Here is a 19,780-nt window from a genome sequence, read left to right as displayed (position 1 = left end):
GAGACCAGGGGCACAGGCCAGCAGTAGATACGGAGCAGCACAAAGGAGCATCAAAAAAGTCAGCGCTTTCACTCTCTAAATTGGCTTGTGCCTTTTTGAACAAATCCAAGGACGTGTCCCTCTCCTCATGCAAGACCTCCTCGTGTGTGCAGGTGGACTGAAAGGCATTAAGTTTGCACAGACGACAGGTGGGGCGAGTGTGATTATTAGCTATGTAACTGGAAGACGGCCACACCCGCTGGCATCTGACTGAGTAGGAAAAAGGCCCCAGGGTGTCCTGTACTGGGGACACCAGGTGACTGTACAGAGTCCACACCAGCCAGGAGATCCCAGCAGGTGCAGGGCTGATGGGAAATGCGCAAGCTTGGAGGTTTTCCTGCCTGGATGGGGCGTCCAGCTGAGTCACTCTTCCCTCTGCCGGGGGCAGTGAAGTCACAAGGCCTTTGCTTTGTCTTGCCAGGCCTTCTCTTCCCTTTCCTTGGCACTCTTGCTTTCTCTAGGACAGCACACTCAACGTAAGTGGAATCCAGATCACACTGTAACAGACCTTCCCTCTTATACTTAATACTAAGAAAAAGGGTCACATGCCAAACAGGCACCTCCCAAGACCAGAACCAAACTATTATCGAGGATTTTCAAAAGAAAACAAGAGGTGAAGTCTAATGTAAGGTCGAGGGCAAGTACAGAGCCTTCTCTATTCTTGACAGCATTATAGGCTGAAAAATGAGATCAATACTCTTCATGGGATGACCTCAAAACAGATCCTCAGACGTATTCAAAAACAATAATTGGAGTTCCCATTGTGACTCAGCGGGTTCTGAACCCGACTACCATCTATGAGAATGCAGGTTTGATTCCTGGCCTCACTCAGTGGGTTGAGGATCTGGCGATGCTGTGAGCTGTGGGGTAGGTCACAGATTTGGCTCAGATCTGGTGTGTGGTGGCTGCGGTGTAGGCCAGCACCTGCAGTTCTGATTCAACCCTAGCCTGGGAATTTCATATGCCACAGGTGGGCCCTAAAAAAAAAAATTATTATTAAGATTTGATTTGTATGCTGGTCCATATCCTTTCTGGAATAAAATAAGGCAATAATGATAATATATTTTAATGGGCTTTTGCATGTAGTAACACATACTTTAGTTTGTTTGGTCTTTGGTCTTACAATGGCCTGTTGACCTGGTAGAGTATTGAGTGGGTCAAAGACAGCCTGCCTTTTGGGGTGTGTCTGAATCTGTAGCACAGTGTTGGGGCGCCTACCACCATGAAGGGTGGGTATCCTGACCAGACACGTGGGCGTCCTGAAGACTTTCCTGTCTTTTGCTGACCCTGTGGGTAGGTAACTTTCTGACGATGTGTTAGGGACAGCATGTTCGTCTCCACGACATGCAGGAATACAGCTTCACTGGCTGGGGACATTCCTCAGGCCATGATAAAAGTGACATTTGCCTTTGGACCCTTGTAGTCACAGGTTACAGAAACTTGTTTAAATTGGCTCAAGTCAAAAGGGGCCATTTGTATCAGGACATACTGGTGTCTTAAGGAACCCAAGGGCCAGGAGGGCAAGTAGCCTGGAACCAGAACAAACACATGCCCCCAAGGGACATCCCATTTCAGAATCTGCCAGCAGAGAACATCTGAATCTTCCCTGGCTTGGTGGGGTCAGACCCACTCCTTGAAACTGTAGAGTCCTGAGCCAGGCTGGGACCTGAGACCTGGGACACTTTGCTGCAAGTGGCTGCAATGCTTGCACCTAGACACACATCTCCTCGAGCAACAAAAGCAAAAGCAGAGTGTTCTGCATGCGCTCTGTACATACCACCACCAAAGGGGTGGCCGAACACCAAACCTCCTCTCTGGCCTGACCCCCCAGACCAGCCCCTAACCTCACGCCATATAAGGCACCAGCTGCCCCCCTCCCTCCCCACCCCTCCCTCCCTCCTTGGGGAGCAAGCAAGCAAGGGAGACTGGTGTTTGTTTCAGTCCCCCCTCCACCGCTATATGATATAGCAGGGGCCCCACAAAAACCTCGCCTGAATTTTCCTACCTGGCTTATCAATTTCTATTGATTAAGGAGGTCGAGAACCCTGCATGGTAACAGTCCCAGCTCAGGAGGGCACAAGAAGACAGACTGGACAGACACAAAAAAACACCCTCTTATATACAAAAACTGGGTGTGTGATGAAGGACACATAACGAAGGGGAAAGAAAGATTAGTCCACAACTGGTGCCGATGGCACTTAGAAGTTCATTTCACTTAATACATCAAACGCGGTACCAAATTATTCATTAAAGGGTGAATATTTCAAAAGTATTTTTAAAAAGTATACCATAAAAACTAGAATAAAATATCATTTAATGTTAATTAAGACTTGAAGGGAATAACTTCTAAGCCCAGGACCCACAGAGGAAAATCATAAAGAAATGTTAACCAGGCTCGATATCTTTTGAGAGCGTATTATGGTCAGTCTCTATTTTTTTTTTTTTTTTTTTTTTAGGCCACACCCACAGCATGTGGAGGTTCCCAGGCTAGGGGTCAAATCAGAGCTGCAGCTGCCGGCCTACACTACAGCCACAGTAACACTTGGGATCTGAGCCGCTTCTGCGACCTACACCACAGCTCATGGCAACGCCGGATCCTTAACCCACCGAGCGAGGCCAGGGATTGAACCTGCATCTCTTGGATCCTAGTCAGGTTCATTACTGCTGAACCACAATGGGAACTCCCCCCCTTCCCTCCCTTTTTTTTCTGTGCCTGATTTCTACCTTAGGTTATGGGGTTTCTGACAACACCTGTGTGTCTGCAGTGGCCTTTTCCTGAGATGGAGACAGAGCCCAATGACCCCAGCTGCCTGGGGAGGGGCCGTGGCCCCACAGTTCCCCTCTCTTAGCACCCTCCGCTTTGTGTGGGCTTTGTCTGAAAACACCTGAAATCACAAGTGAAGCGGCTCAAGGTCATCTTCCTGCAGCTGCTCTGCAAGCTGTGCAAATGTGCGGCAGGACATCATACAATCCAGCTGCGGCCGCCAGTTGGTTCCTAGGCAACTTCCAAGGCAACGGCTCAAGCAGGCCTAGAATGCATTGTCTGGCCTCGGCGGGCAGCCTTCTCCGGGAGAGATCTCACAGGAGTCAGATGTTCCCCCCATTCTTCCAGGCCGAGAGGAGATGGGAACCCAGGCCCTGCCTCCTGGAGAGCCTTTGTTAGCCCGGACTCCTGACCCCTTTGGCCAAAGGCACTTCAGAAGTGACTCGGGGAAGCACAAATGCTCAGAGAATGTGGCCAAGGGGAAGGAGGAGGTTCAGAGGAACCCCCATCACAGCACCAGTCCCTTAATGCTGCTTCCCATGATCCCTTTGGGAGACGGCTGTGCCCAAGTCAGAGAGCACTTGGGAGCCCCCCATACCCCAAGCTGGACCTGGGTTGCATTTCAGGGGCAGCAGCACCCCTGCCAAGCTGCCAACTTGTGGAGGGAGCTGCCCCAGGATGCCACGGCAGGCAGCTCCCAGGAGAAGCCCCAGCTGAGAGCACTGGGCACCCAGTGCTTGCCATGTCCTCTCCTAACCTGCCCAGTACCCACCTTTTTCTGGAATCAGTTGTGCCTGCCTGTCCCAAAATTTCACTTCCAGGAAGGCAATAGGCTTCCTAGACACACAACCCTGTAGCTGCAAACACAGAGCCTGAGGCCGACACCCAGGAACTTGCCTTAAGATACCTCGTAACAGGAGGTCCCATTGTGGCTCAATGGGTTAAGGACCCGTCTCAGTCTCTCTGAGAATGCAGGTTTGATCTCTGGCCTTGCTCAGGGGATTAAGGATCTGGCATTGCTGCAAGGTAGAGCAAAGTTTGTAGATGTGGCTCAGATCTGGCATTGCTGTGGCTGTGGGGTAGGCCAGCAGCTGTGGCTCCAATTCGACCCCTAGCCTGGGAACTTCCATATGCCATGGGTGCCGCCCTAAGAAGAAAAAAGAGGGAGAAAACAAAAGACAAAAAATAAATAAATAAATAAAAATAAAACCCCGAAAAAACCCTTGTAACAACTTTCCTGAATCTGAACTTTGTATACAGTGGTAACAGTGGTGCATTGCCTTTCTCAGCCTCCACCTGGCTCGAACACCCAGCACAGGGCAGGCTGCAGAGACCTCTTCAGAGATGCTGATCAGTGGTTGTCCCACCACCGCCCCCCGCCATCCCCTTTGAACAGATTCAGTCTTGCCCATAACTGAGCTCCAGCGGCTCCTGGCTACAGCAGATTGGACCAAATGGGGCATCTGAATGTTGGCAGGCAAACTGCAGCTGCAGCTCCAGCCCCAGAGGGGCTGATTAGATTTCCCTCTGGATTCATTCTGCCTCAGGAACCTGAGGGCTCTGGCAGCAGCAGCAAGTCCAAAGCGCCAGGAAGATAGGAGGCCAACAGGGGGACAAGGTCAAGGACAAAAGTGCCACAGAAGGAAGCACCTGTTTCCACACACACACACATACACCGCCTCTCCTTGAAGCAGGGGTCAGCTGGCAGGAGGGAAATTTTCCTTACAAGCCCTTAGGAGTGACCGCTGTCCTAAATCTTCACGACAAGCCGTGTTCCGGGGCTCCCAACAGGGGGACTCCCCACCCAGAGACCCGGTTCACCCAGACACATGCATCCAATCCGTCTGGAGCCCACGGGCCTCGCAGGGCACAGGTACAAGGAGCATCCTGGGTGGGCGGGTCTGACCAACTTCCTCAGACACCAGAAGGAGGAAGCCGGTGTTTCCTGGTGTCTCACTGGGGTTCTTGCTCGGCGCTGACTGCCCGCTGGGCCTTCTCCAAGGCTGAAAGCCCCACCACCACACTGATGCCCTCGCTAGCGCCACAGCCTCGTCCTCAGCCTCACTTTTTATAAGCCTGCATAATCTCAGCATCTTGGGTGGTCTATTTTTACCCAGGTTTGCCTGGATTCCATGTGGCACCAGAATCACTGGAGGGAAAAGGCAGCTTATTAACAGCAGAAGCTCCCAGCTCTCACCCCTGACTCAGTGAATCAGAATCTCCAGACCCAGAGCCCCGAATATGTACTTTTAAAGCTCCCTAGAGGATGCTGAGGCACAGCTGGGGGTGGGAACCGCTGAGCCGGGCCAACTCCATCGAGACAGATGTGGAAACAGGCCCAGGAGGGGAAGTGTCTTGTCTCAGCCATTCAGCTCATAGTGGGGTGGGAGGTGGCCTCTCCAGACAAGCCCAACCCCCAGACAAGATGCTTTTGTGCAATCACCTGGGTCTGATTCCTCCAGGTGCTCACTGGGAGCACAGGTGGGGGAGGAAAAATGGACAAGTTGACATTTATTTTGCACTTGGGAGCTGAGCGCTAGACACATCCCATTTATCCACACCCTTATGGAGACAGAAAAATATATGTGTTTATACAAAGCTTCTTCTTTTTTTTTTTTTAATCTTTTTAGGACCTCACCTGTGGCATTTGGAAGTTCCCAGGCTAGGGGTCCAATTGGAGCTGCACCTGCCAGCCTACGCCAACAGCCACACAACTCAGGATCTGAGCCACGAATGTGACCCACACCACAGCTCATGGCAACGCCAGATCCCCAACCCACTGAACGAGGCCAGGGATCGAACCCACATCCTCATGGATACTAGTTGGGTTCTTAACCCACTGAGCCACATGAGAACTCCTTAAAGCTTCTGCATTAAACAAAAGAAGGACAGAAAGGACTCCACATGGACTTTCTATTTCTGGCCAGTGGAGCAACTTCTTGTTACTGGATGTGGTTTCCCTGCTCACCCGCTAAGGTTTGTAATAATAGAAAGTCAACATACGCAAACCTCAGGCATTGATAGCACCCCCTGAAAGGGAGTACAGGTTTCCCCTACTCCCCAACCCTTGAAGGAACCAGAAAAGAAGGCCACCCTGGAGAAACCCTGGTAAAACCCCAAGGCGGAGCCAGACCTGTTTTGCTCATCACTGAGTGTGTCTTCAGGCCCTAGCACAGTGCCTGATGTAGAGATGGTTGGGCCAGACCTGACAATCAAGCAAACGTGGAGGTTGTTATTGCTCCTATCAACCCAGCTTTATTGATCTCTTCTACCTGGTTAGCATCAGTGATCCCTCGGCCTCTGGAATGAAGGGGTGTCCTATAAGGTATGAGCAATACCCACTTCTAGAACTTTCCCGAGGAGCTGTCCCTTTGCCCAGCCACGACAAATCTCCCCTCCCTTGGAAGTGCCGCGCCTCCCACCCTGAAATGCCCCTCCGTCCACTCATGCTCTTGCTCTCTATCCAGGGAGCACTCCAAGACTCTCATCTCACCCACACCTGCTGTACCAGCTGGGTCTGCCCCTCCAGTAGGTCTCGCCCATCTCTCCTGTCCTCTCTTTGGGCCTCAGCTCACTCTTGGCTCCTCCTCGGAACAATCCTCCCTCCCTTCACTTCTTCCCAAAGAGAAAGCCCATCGGTCTGACGGGCGGGTTTCCCATCAGGAACTGGGCTGTGGTCCCTGTGGGCGCCATCTTTAGGCTCTTCCTCGTCCTGGATGAGGCCAACACATTCCAGTCCTCTTTGACTTCTGAGGCTGCCCTGAAGCTTTTCCTCACACAAAACGTTACCCTTTTTATCTGGGGATTGGGATCGAGGGGAATGACAGTGCCTTGATCTCCAGCCTGGGCCAAAAAAATATTGCACATGGTTCCACCGAGTCAAAGAGAGGTTGGGATTTGTTATCAGTGATAATCAGACCCTTATTGTTGTAATGCCCCCTCCCCCACCTTGACTGTCTCATTGTAATGTCCCCTCCCCAACCTTGACCAACCTGGCCTGCCCCTTCCAAACCCTTCCTCAGAAAGGTATGTGGCCCACTCCTCACCTGCCACTATGGGGGCCTTATACACCCCCAACCAACCAGGAAGTGTATCCTAAGACCCCTCTTTCCCCAACCAATCAGCAGGTTAGCAGGTGTATCAGGAGACCTCTCCTCTCTCCCTGGGCTATAAAAACAGACCCGACCCTGAGCCCCCAGGTCAGCTCTCCCTGATGAGGAAGTCAGCCACTGTTTTAACAAAGTCTCTCGCTTCAATAAACATGTCTTTTCTTCACCTTGCTTTGGATCCAGAAATTTCTTCTTTCCCACCCATGTGCACAGACCACGACATTTTGGTGGCTCATATAGGGACCTCAGTGGGGATTTCCGGCACAGTCCATGACGCAAACCATTATTAAATCAGGCTCTCTTCTCTCTTGATCCACAGACTGGACCCCGTCGACTTTAGGATGAAAAACCTCAAAGTATTCTGTGCCGGATTCTACCACGTGTGCTCCCTTACGTCCATGTTCATGGATGATGCTTACGCCAGCAGCGGCAAAACTTTAACTGTGTTTTCACCCACTTGAGTGGAGCAGGAGGGGATACGCAGAAGACACCTGTCTTAGAGGGTCTCACCATCCGGTGTATCATCCAACCCAGTGGCTAGACTCCCTGGCCTGCCTCTTTGGATGCTCAGCTCAGCTCAGCTCTTTCCTGAGCAACCTCAGGGCTGATGATTCACTCCCCTTCCCCACCTCCCAGCCCCTTGCCACGGGGCAGCCAGAGGTCATCGCTGTCCCCTCCCCAGGCTCCTCGTGATGTGGAAATCAGCCTGGGAGGTGTAAAGTAAACTGTTTTCTGATGACAAATGGTTCTGAGGTGGAAAATAAAAGAAAGAAAAGAATAATGATACTGGTTATGCCAACTTTTTTTTTTCCTTTTGGGAAAATGTCATACATAAAACAGAAGGAAGCAAGATTTTTCCATAAAATCTATCTTCCCAGAATACTCCGACAGTGGCTCTCTTGAGTGGTCGAGACCTGTTCTGGCTGCACTAAGACTTACAACGTCAAGGGTGAGAGTCAGAACCCCCACCCCTGGAGGCCCCTTCGACTTCTGAGGGGTGTCCTGGCATGAGACTCGCCTCCCCAGATGGAGCAGGCAGCCAGCAACAGCTCCTTTCGACAGGAAGTGCCAGCTGGAAGGCTGGAAGGGTGAAGCCCACAGTGCCCACTTTTGATGGCCATGGGACAGTCACTTGGTGTTCAATTGGTAACCCTCTCCATGATTACCAAGGCCAAGGACCTGTCTTTGGATCTTTGAGAAGATGCACAGCTGGCTTCCCTTCTGAGGTCCCACGTGAGAACCTGAGCCTCTGACAGATGCTTCAGCCCTGACATCAGTGAGAAGGTAGGGGTGCCAGTCAGCTCCACTGCTGTCAGCAGGGCGATAAACCTGGTTCCAAAACCCCATCCCAGCTTGACCCTTCTGTTGGACTTCAAGGCCCCTTCAAGGAGATAGAACTCAAAGCCTCTGGCTAAGATGAGAATTACCAGACCCTTATCATCACCCCACCTGTCTCGTTGTAACCGCCCTTCCCCGACCTTGAGTGACCTGGCCTACTCCTTCCTGCCCCCTCCTAAGAAAGGTATGTGGCCCACTCCTCACCCCCGCCCCATGGGGGCAAAACATGCCCTCAACCAACCAGCAAGTGTTTTGGAAGACCTCCCCTTTCCCTAACCAATCAGCAGGCCAGCAACGCTCAGTGTTGGCTCTTCCTGATCAGGAAGTCTTCCCGCTGTGCTGAGCAGCATCTCTTATTTCAATAAACTCTACTTTCTCTCCATCTCGCCATGCTCAATAAAGTCTTCTTTCTCTTCACCCCCTATACGTCTGGAAATTCTTTTCTGACCCACATGCACAGACCACAACACCTTCCTCTCTAGGTGAGGGAAGCTCCTGCAGCATATGGAGGTTCCCAGACTAGGGGTCTCATTGGAGCTGCAGTCCCTGGCCTATGCCACAGCAAAGCCAGATCCAAGCCACATCTGCAACCTACAACGCAGCTCACAGCAATGCCAGATCCTTAACGCACTGTTGAGGCCAGGGAGCACAAATCCGCATCCTCAGGGCTAGTTGGATTGTTTCCACTGAGCCACAATGGGAACTCCTCAAGATTTCTTAAAAACAAACAAACAAACAAACAAAACCTATTAACTACCCCTCTTTATTCATTTGCAAAAATTTCTTCTGCAGAACTGAAATGAGTTGCTGCTTCCTTTCTAAAGTGTGCAGTGATGCAGTGTTTTAATGAATGCTTTTCTTCCTGTGTTGCTTCTGTTAAGAAAAATGAGACGATTACCCCTTTCTGTTCCCCTAATGACACAGCAGAGAAAGAACATTTTCACCTCACCCCCCCCCACACACATTTCCTCTCCCCACCCCTTCCCAAACCAATTTGGCATTTTTCCACTTTCCTCCTTCAGGTTCAAAATGAGTCTGTGTGATGTAAGAACCAGGTTGTGGCTAGAACTCAGCCTGTGTGTGCTGCGATATCCTGGGTTTTGCTATTTCCATCAGAAATACCTGGGCGTGACAGGAAGGAATCAAGCAGATATGAGTTGGAATCCCAGTTCCAGGGCTTACTACTCACTTGACTGGCCCCCTAACCTCTCTGACCCTGTTTTTTCCTTTGAAAAGTTGAGCTGAACCACTAAGCCCAACATTTGACTCTTCCAGGTTGGAAGGAGTAGTGACAAATGCTGTTCCAGGTAGTGGTGAATGCTGTTCCCCACAGGAGAGAGGGGACCAACATAAAAATACACTGGGAGTAATGAAACACAGGAAATCAGTCCAGCATCAAGACAGCTGGACTGCCAATGGGATTGCTTATCAACCTGTCAAACTGCCCACCACAGTCCTGGGCCCCCTGGGGCTCAGCTAACACTTCTTCCAGGGAGGCCAAGGTTAGGGACAAATCCAGATGACTTTGAGCTATCCCACTGTGTGTTCTGCTGTTGTCAGGACAACAGGCCTAATTTCTTTTCAAATAGTCTCTGCAGATATTCTCAAATAACATCAAAATTGTCAAGAAATTGAGCATTTCGGTTAACATCCAATGATTCTCAGGCTACTGCTCATATGGGGAACCAGCACAAGTGTGCCTGGTTCAAGCATACATCCCGTGTTTTCTTTCTAAAATACCGTTTAGGGAGTTCCCATTATGGCTCAGTGGTAACAAACCTGACTAGTATCCATGAAGATTCGGGTTTGATCCCTGGCTGTGCTCAGTGGGTAAGGATCTGGCATTGCCATGAACTGCAGTGTAGATCACAGATGAGGCTCGGATCCCTAGTTTCTGGGGCTGTGGTGTAGGCCGGCAGTTGCAGCTCTAATTCGCCCTCCATGTGCCTTGGGTGTGGCCCTAAAAAGCAAAACAAAACAATACTGTTCATATAGCTGTAAGGTTGAGATGGGGACAGACCAGGAGAAAGAGGTTGGGTCCATGCAGCCTGTATCGCTGGAAAAAATAGCTCTCTCAAGGCTGTTAACTAGCTTCTGCGTGGCTTCCTGAATTCTCTGGGCTCTGAGGTGAGCGCTGTGCTCAGTTTCTTGGCAATAGCAGCTCCCTTTCTGATTCCCTGCTGTGCACGTGGGCCACATGGAGCCCATTTTCTATGTGTGCTTTTTTTTTTTTTTTTTGCTTTTTAGGGTCTTAGGTGTAGCATATGGAGGTTCTCAGGCTAGGGGTTGAATTGAAGCTACAGCTGTCAGCCTACGCCACAGCCACAGCAACTTGGGATCTGAGCTGTGTCTGTGACCTACACCACAGCTCATGGCAACACCAGGTCCCTGACCCACTGAGTGAGGCCAGGGATCGAACCCCCATCACCATGGATATTAGTCAGGTTCATTACCCCTGAGCCACAATGAGAACTCCCTCTGTGTACGGTTTTGATCAATTTTCCTAAGGATCCTGCAAGGTAAGTCTTGTTTCAACCTTTCCAAATCGCGAGGGGTAGAGACAAATGTTATTCTTGGCAGGCCAGACACCCTGGAAGTAAAGGAACACAGGGTCTCCAGGTATCAAGACAATGGAACCTCAAGGAAAACAGGAAGATTGTTCTGGATCCCACAGCAGCAGGGAGATGATTCTGGATCCCTCAGAAGCAGGTGGGCACGTGCTGGGTCCCACCTGGCACGTGTCTGCCTGACACATGACTCAGTTTACCCAGGTCCCTGTTTACCTGCAGCGGCTTCTCTCGCCCCATCTTCTCCATCTGTCTGCCTCAAGGCTTCTGCTGACTCATGGGTTTTCCTATGGTCCCTTCCCGGCTGACACTCGGTCCCCTGGCGTCACTCTGGAGCCACCCTCCCGTTGAGCAGGCAGGGTCTTCCTCTGGGGCCCCCTGAGGGCCTCTGCAGCTCCCACAGGGCTGCCTTGGAGGTTCCCAGGTCCAATCAGCTGTGGGGTAACATGAGTAGCACAGGGTCACTCATGCTCGAGAAATTGCCAGGGGGCTGCTGGCCTTGGTGAAGAGCCCACAGCCTGGTCAGGTTGTATAAATGAGGAAACGGACCCCGAGGGAGATTCGGTATTAGTGAGCAAGGACCCAGCTCAGCTCTGGTGTCCCCAAACCCATCACACTCCTCTGCTTCCTGTTTCTGTCCACCCACGCGGGATCAGAGGGAAGAGGGGCTTCTCCTGGCGGCTGCCTGCTTTCAGACCCTGTCCTGATGTGACTTGAGTGCCCCACAGCCAAGGAGCCAGCAACCCCAAACAGTCTTTCGCCTCTCAACAGCTGGCCAAGACTTGAAAATCCCCCTGCCAGAATCCCTGATGAGTTAGACAGTGGAGCCCTGGCCTTCCCGAGGCCCCAGGAAACCTACCACTGGCCTGATGGCCACACGAGTCCCGGGATGGTGTGACACAAGGCCCAGGCTTATGGCTCTGAGACTGAGCTAGGGAAGCAGAGAGAGGGGGCCCCGTGTGGCTGCAGGTCAGAGAGCCTGGAGTACAGGTGGGTCACAAGGAACTGCAAGGCCTCTGCTTTAACCTTCTGTCTAGGGAGCCCCAATCCGTAACTGACCAGGTTTTTGGCCCCCAAACTGGATCACGTGATCCAACATATCATGTTTAGACAGTGAAACAAAAGATTCAAAGTCAGGGAGCTCCCATTGTGGCTCAGTGGTAATGAACCTGACGGGTATCCATGAGGCTATGGGTTTGATCCCTGGCCTTGCTCAGTGGGCTAAACTTGGTGTGCCAGCTTCAGTCAACCCCAGCGGCTGGGGCCCCGGAAGGAGAAGGAGGAGGCTCTCAGAAGGAGCTAAGGCCCGCCCTGGTGAGAGGCACGCGCCCCAGAGCAGCCGGCCCCAACTGCTTCTCAGTTCCTGTGGTGAACTCAAGGTCGGGGGAGGAGGAACCTGCCGCCTCCTCCCACTCCTCTGCCCCTGGTCTTCCTCCCATGTCCCCTCAGTCCTGCTTTGTCCTCTCCTCCCAGCTCCCTGCAGGCATGGGTCCCACCACTTTGCAGATGGAGAAATGGAGATCTTAGGGACATAGGATACACTCCAGGACATGGAGCCAATTAGAGGCTGAATTCAGGTTAGCTTTAAAGTCTCTCTGATTTGACTCAATCTGTCTGTCTGTCTGTCCCTGAGAAGGTATCACACCACGTGTCCAAGGCTGAGTGGCCCACCGTGGGAAATAAAACACGAAAGATGAAAACTCCTACTCAAGGAGTTCCCATGGTGGCTCAGCAGGTTAAAAACCTGACTAATACCCATGAGGACATGGGTTGGATCCCTGGCCTCGCTCAGTGGGTTAAGGATCCGGCATTGCTGTGAGCTGTGGTGTAAGTTGCAGACGCGCCCCAGATCCCACGTTGCTGTGGCTGTGGTGTAGGCTGGCGGCTGCAGCTCCGATTGGACCCCTAGTGTGGGAACTTCCATGTGCTGCAGGTGCAGCCCTAAAGAGATTAAAAAAAAAAAAAAATCACTGACTCATCATGAAGACACTTCAATAGTCTGTTTGCTGCTGTATTTCCCTCAGGACTCTGGCATCTCAGATTCAGAACAAGATTTCAAGGGCCTCGGCCTGAGGGCTTGTTCTCACCTCTTTCCCAGCTGCCTCACTTACAGTCATTTGGCCACTCTGCTGAGGTGCCATTCCCCACCCATTCCCTCACCCCATGGCTTTCCCAAGGCCTTGACACGCTTTGGGAGGGCTGCCCTCTCTCTGCTTACCGATGGAAATGAAGATGTGCCTTCGGACCTGAGCTTTCTCCCCGTAGCTGGCAGCCAAGCTCGCCTGGTGAACGGGTGTGCAGGTGTACCGCATTATGCTAACTCGCATTATTACTCTTTTCTAATGTTTCTGAGTCCCCCGCCCCCCGCCCCCCACCCCACTCAGATGAGTTGACATTTTCAAACAGCTGAATCAGCCCATTAGCGTGCTGCCAAAATGAGTTGGGAGGTTTCTTCAAAATTACTTACCTAAAACTTTTATCATTTCTGGGTTTTCAAGATGATGCTGGTTCCTTCAGAGTCTCCCCTGGGAACAACACTGGTACTTTGGAAGCTACAAAAGAAGTCTAGGCAGGGATGCAGAGAGGTTTCATCTATGCCCAATCTATACAATTGGCTGTCGCAGCCCTGGACGCTCTGAGGGGGATTCTGAGGTCACTTCCAAGCTCACTGGGAGAAAGGAATGTGGTAGATTAGTTATGTCTGCTATGGGAGTGCAGTGGGCATAGAATGTGGTAGATTAGTTACATCTGCTGCGGGAGTGCGGTTGGGATGAGGAATGCTAGCTCTTTTGCCAGACTGAACATAAGAGGGTCTTGGGGCCTCAAGGAGCTTGCTGATTCTTCATGGAAAGCGAGTCAAATTCAAAGTCAGGTAAAATGTGCTAAAATGAGTGAAAATACTGGCGTTCCCATGAGGGAGAAATCAAAGGGGTCTGGGAGGTCCCGAAAGGAAGCGAGACAATGGTTGGGTGGGGAATTGGTGAGAATGCCCTCCAGTCTAAGAAAAGAGCTCAAGGACAGTACTATCATGACATGTCTCAAGGGGATGAAAAGTCAACATAAAACTCTCTGTTTCAAAGTCAGTGTAAAACTTGATGTTTCAAAGTCAACATAAAATGTTAAAACACATGTAGCCAAAAATTACTGGGTAAGTTAAATCGTATCTGGCACAGAGCAAAAATGCGTTTAAACCTTTTAAAGTGATGACTACCATTTTTAAACTTGTGAAATGTTTAGAAACACAAGGTGGTAGGGGGGAAAATGACATAAAAAACTTGCTTGTAATTATTATATATTGTCATATGTGTCCCGTCTCTTTATTTTTAAAGAAATAAAATACTGGGAGTTCCCGTGTGGCTAATGGGTTAAGTATCTGGTGATGTCACTGAAGTGGCTTGAGTTGCTGCTGTGGTGTGAGTTTAATCCGTGGCCCAGGAATTTCCATATGCTGTGAATGCAGCAAGAAAGGAAGGAAGGAAGGGAGAAAACACTGCACATAAAACCTCAACCCTTTTAACTGTCACTCCATCCATTTCTGCAGGAGCAACCACCATCACTACCAGAAATTTGAAGTCTGTCTTACTAGACCATTTAAATATTTTTACATACCAACCTGCACGCATTTGGATATTTTTGACTCATTTTCCAACCCTTTAGTTCAAGAACTAACAATAATTCTCTACTTCAAATCAGCTCAAACACAACCCTCTCCTTGCCAACCACTTGTCCTGCATCATTTTTAGGGCCTTCCTGCTACTTCCATCGCCTCCCCTCACATTCCCGTGCCCCCTCCCCCATATACCCCCCTCTCTCTTCTTCCATAATAAATCTTGTAATTCTCTTTCTTCCCTTTCTCCAAGCCCACTCCACACGATTTTCCCCTGACCTTGCACGCCCTTAATACTGGTATTTAAAGGCTGGCCTATTAACTTTCCTGGTGGCTTAGCAGGTTAAAGACCCAGCATCGTCACTGCTGTGGCTCAGGTCTCCACTGTGGTGTGGGGTTGATTCCTGGCCCGGGAACTTCCACATGTCACAGCCAAGATAAACAAACAACAACAAACCCCCTAGCCTGTACGACTACCCATTTTTTAAGTTGAAGGTTTCCATTTGTTAAGTATTCAGATGAATTAGAGGATGACCAAGAGGAAAGGCCAGATCTCTTGCATCCGTCATAATTTATGACACAGAGTGAGGCTTAAAAAAGGACCTTGACAATTGCTTAATGTGTGAATAAAGCCACTCCGTAGAGTGTTTCTCCTTCAAGTGTCAGAGACTGCTAACTGCCCCTCTTTTTTTAAATAGTAGAAGGGATTTCTAACATGGGGTCTATAGAACCAAAGAACCATAGTTCAACATAATTGAATTCGTTTGTAATTTTTTTGGTAATTTTTTCTTTTCGGCTATTTCTTCTCTTTTTTTTTTTTTTTTTTTTTTTTTTGTCTTTTTGCCTTTTCTTGAGCCACTCCCCCGGCATATGGAGATTCCCAGGCTGGGGGTCCAATCAGAGCTGCAGCCACCGGCCTACTCCAGAGCCACAGCAATGCGGGATCCGAGCCGCATCTGTGACCCACACCACAGCTCACGGCAACGCCGGATCCTAAACTCACTGAGCAAGGGCAGGGATTGAACCCGCAACCTCATGGTTCCTAGTCGGATTCGTTAACCACTGCGCCATGACGGGAACTCCTGGTATTTCTTTTATTCATTTAAAAACACTACTCTTGCTATACACCTGAAACGAATACAACATTGTAAATCAACTATATGCCAACAAAATTTAATTTTAAAAAAGGAGAAAAATCCCCATTCTGAGAAGGGGTCCACAGGCTTCACCAGACAGCCAAAGGGGTCCGTGGCAACCCCCCCCAAAGGCTAAAAATTCCTATACCCCTGATGTTTAAGTGTGCATGTTGCTGCGTCCAGCTTGATAAATGTAATATTATAGAAACGGAGTTTGCAATTTCCTCAAGGAATCCTTAAATAGAGGAGTATATCCTTTCTCTCTTCCTCTTTTCTGCTTCCTGAATTGCAGACATGATGGCTGGAGCTCCAGTAGCTATTTTGGGCCTTGAGAATGGAAGTCACAGAGGGTGGAGCAACAAGGCAGAAGACCCGGTTCTCTGACAGTGAGGAGGCTGTACCAGCCTTAGACTGACTACCTGCAGACTTCTCACATACGGGAAGGAAATAAAGTTCTAGTTTACTTAGGCTGCTGATATATCGGGCTTACATGATTTACCGCTAGGCCTAAACCGAACTAATGCAGCAAGCCTTTCTGAAGAAAAATGAAAATAGTGTTGTTTATCTAACGAGTTTTCAGAAATTTTCTCTCATTCTAGAGAAAGAATCATTTCAAACCTAGACGATGACTCTTTCAGTACCTAATGGTATAGGTAGTATTTTTTTTTAAAGCGAGTCGTGTGGGAACATATTTTATTCAGAGTTTCCACTTTTGACACAACTATTAAACTTGGTAACTCTTTGAAACTCTCATTGTTCAGCCACCTCTTTTGTCTGCTTTGTCTCCCCCAAAGAGCATTTATGAGTAGCCTAGCTTTGTGTCTACCAACTCTTAATTTAATGACAGTGGCTTTTTTAAAAGGATGCATCTTTTTAAAATTTTTTGTTTTTTAAGGCCAAACCTGCGGCATATGGAAGTTCCCAGGTGACGGGTGGAATTAGAGCTGTAGCTGCTGGTCTACACCACAGCGACAGCAACACCAGATCTGAGCTGCTTCTATGACCCACACCATGGCTCATAGCAATGCCGGATCCTTAACCCACTGAGCAAGGCCAGGGATCAAACCCGCATCTGCATGGATACTAGTCGGGTTCATTACCGCTGAGCCACAGTGGGAACTCCCAAGAATGCACCTTAAGAATTTTAAAAACCAAAAAGTAAAGATATTTCTGGCATGTCCATCCATTATATTATTGATGGATTCAGAATATATGTATGATATCATAACCATCAACAGCACACTTTTTTTGGAAAGGATAGTGTGGTTACTGAAAGGTATAGAAGAGCAGTACCTGTGCTCAAAAAAGATTATGATATAATTAGGGCAGGAGACATGAAAAGACAGGAGCAAACAACACATGCTCTAAGAATGATGCAGTGGGCAAGGCATCAGGTGATTCAGAAGAAAGAAAACTACCATCCTTAGAAGAAGGACACAGCCCTGATAAAAAAAAGAATGACAGTGAAGCCTAGAGAAATGAAGGAAATGGGTATACCAGTTGGCTGGAAGAGAAGCCTAGCTCAAACAACATCTGTATGTCCTGACTCTTCCAGGTGGAATTAATCCATCTTTTCATATAGCTTTGGGATGCTTCTAATATCTCAAAAGGGTAACACAGCCTCATTTTTATAAGCCCCCCCATCAACATGACTTTCCAAAGGTATAATGAAAGAATATAATTTTTAACGAGTATGCACACTACATCTTTAAATGAACCATCCCCACTTGATATTTTCTTTAAAATTACATAAACAGGAAATCCCGCTATGGTGCAAGGGGATCGACACCATTTCTGGATGCTGAGACGCAAGTTCCATCCCCAGCCCCACACAGTGGGTTAAGGATCCAGGTAGCCACAGCTGTGGCCTAAGTCTCAGCTAAGGCCTGAGATCTGATTCCTGGCCCTGGAACTCCATATGCCATGGGGCAGCAAACAAACAAACAAGCACAAACAAATCATGTTGGTTGTAGAATCATTTGACAATATCTAGGTAAACACAAAAAAAATGAAGCTAAAATTCCCATCCTTAATCCCACAATCCAAAGTTAAGACCGACCTGCTATTAATATTTTAGTGCCTCACACAGTCACGCCTCTAGGTTTCACTATTTGAGTCTGGCCTGGAAATCTGGGTCAAATTTTCCCGGAATGGTCATCCCCATATTTGCAGGATGTATGAAGATCAGAGTGTTCTGAGCAAAGCTTGCCCTGAGCAGGGACCCAGAAGCTGAGACGGGCAGCTCGTTGGTGAAGTGAGCCAAGAGCTGGAGAAGGCCTTTGTTGCACCAAAGAAATCCCAGGAGTATTTCGTGCTGTACAGGTGCTGAGTGGAGAGAATGGCAGAGGCCATCTCAGAAAGCTTAAGGGATTACTCATCCCCAGGTTCAGGGCAGCCACTGCCCAGATTTCACTGTGAAATCTCCCTTAATTTAAAAAAATGCCTTAAGGTAAAATTTATGTGCTATAAAATTAGGCTTTTAATTTTAATTCAATTTGGATTTTTTTTTTTCTTTTTAGGGCCATACCTGCAGCATATGGAAGCTCCCAGGCTAGGAGTCAAATCAGAGCTATAGCTGTTGGCCTACACCACAGCCACAACCACAGCCACACCAGATCCAAGTTGTGTCTGCGACCTACACCACAGCTCATGGCAACGCCAGATCCTTAGCCCACTGAGCGAGGCCAGGGATCAAACCCAAGTCCTCATGAATACTAGTTGGGTTCGTTAACCACTGAGCCACTACGGGAACTCCCAAAATTAGCCTTTTTAAAGTAAACAATTTAACGTCATCTAGTCTCACAATACTGTACAGGCACCACTTCTCACCAGTTTGAAACTATTTCCACCACTCCCCAGTCAAACCCCTCACCCAGTAAGCAGTTTCTCTTCATTTCCCTTCCACCCCCAGACAGCTCCTGGCAACCCCCATTCTGTATCAAGTCTCTATGGATTTAGCTCTTCTGAATATCTGGTGTCAAAGGAATCAAATAATATGTAACCTTTTGTGTCTGGCTTCTTCCACTTCGCATAATGTCCTCTTCTTCCAGGGTCATCTTGTAACAAATATTAGTTCTCCTTCTTAGGGCCAAAAATTTTCCATCCTCTGTGTCAGACTACATTTGTTTCTCCATTCATCTACTGATGGACTTTTAGCAAGGTACCTGTAAAAGCATACATCTGCAGATCTGGAAAGTTACAGACACCGTCTTAGAGAGAAGGGACAGAGGTTCCCTTGGGGTCACCATGTCAGCCCACATCACCCGCAGGTGGGGAGGGTCCGCTGCACTTGCGCGCCCCCAGGGCTCTTACTGGCGGGACTCGGGCAACCTCATTAGCGCTCTTCCCCACATTTGCTTTCCGCCTTTCCAGACAATCGGGACAGAAACGCTTATCCCCATTTTACAGATGAGGACCCTGAATTCCAAAGACTCAAAGTCAGATGACCTGCTGGGAAGGGTTCATGGTCAGGGCACAGCCAGGCCTTGTGACCAAAGGGAGCCCTCAGCTCCTTGACACAGTTACCCTTGACAATGACACAGCGCAAGACAGAGACCTGGGTGGGAGGAAGACGTGAGCGTGTGTCGGGAATGAATCTGGTGGCAAATCAGTGGAAGCAAACAATGACAAGTCTGTAAGAGCAGGGACCTCCTTGAGCCAACACCCCAGCCTCCCTGTTCTCCCGCTACTGCCCACGCAGCCAAGCCTTTGACCAGCAATTCCCTTTTCATCTCTGTGGACCCAGCTTCCTGAGGATCTGGGAAGAGGGCCTGCTGGACATGGTGGGTGTGGGGTGGGCAGACAATGTTTGGAATGGAGACAGGCAGTGTTCTGCCTTCTTACACGTAGCAGTGCTTGGGCCAGTGTTTGTGGGGTGAATGAATGAATAAACAAAAGAATATGATTCAAAACACTTTTTTTTTTTTTTTTTTGTCTTTTGTCTTTTGTCTTTTTACGGCCGCACCCAAGGCATATGGAAGTTCCCAGGCTAAGGTCTGAATGTGAGCCGCAGCTGTGATCTCTGCCACAGCTGCAGCAACACCAGATCCTTTTATTTGCTGGTTACTCTAGAGATTGAACCCACACCTTCACAGGGATTTGAGCCGTGGCAGTTAGATTCTTAACCACAGCACCACAGCAGGAGCTCCCGATGTTAGTGGCTTAAAGAACAAATACGTTTATGGAGTTCCTGCTGTGGTACAGTGGGTTAAGGATCTGGT

General features: G+C 49.2%; 2 long non-coding RNA genes across 2 annotated transcripts; one reads left to right on the top strand and one right to left on the bottom strand.

Moving 5' to 3' along the window:
* Positions 10,162–19,488, bottom strand: LOC110255646. Its single transcript, XR_002336227.1, has 4 exons — positions 18,563–19,488; positions 13,285–13,485; positions 11,034–11,251; positions 10,162–10,210 (listed from the first exon to the last, which is right to left on the bottom strand). It is a non-coding gene; the product is annotated as an uncharacterized LOC110255646 (long non-coding RNA).
* Positions 13,480–16,025, top strand: LOC110255647. Its single transcript, XR_002336228.1, has 2 exons — positions 13,480–13,689; positions 15,853–16,025. It is a non-coding gene; the product is annotated as an uncharacterized LOC110255647 (long non-coding RNA).

The sequence above is a fragment of the Sus scrofa genome, chromosome 10, assembly GCF_000003025.6.
Source record: "Sus scrofa isolate TJ Tabasco breed Duroc chromosome 10, Sscrofa11.1, whole genome shotgun sequence".
In the NCBI taxonomy this organism is placed as follows: domain Eukaryota; kingdom Metazoa; phylum Chordata; class Mammalia; order Artiodactyla; family Suidae; genus Sus; species Sus scrofa.
Note: the sequence above shows the minus strand (reverse complement) of the source record. Positions and strands in the feature narration are given on the sequence as shown.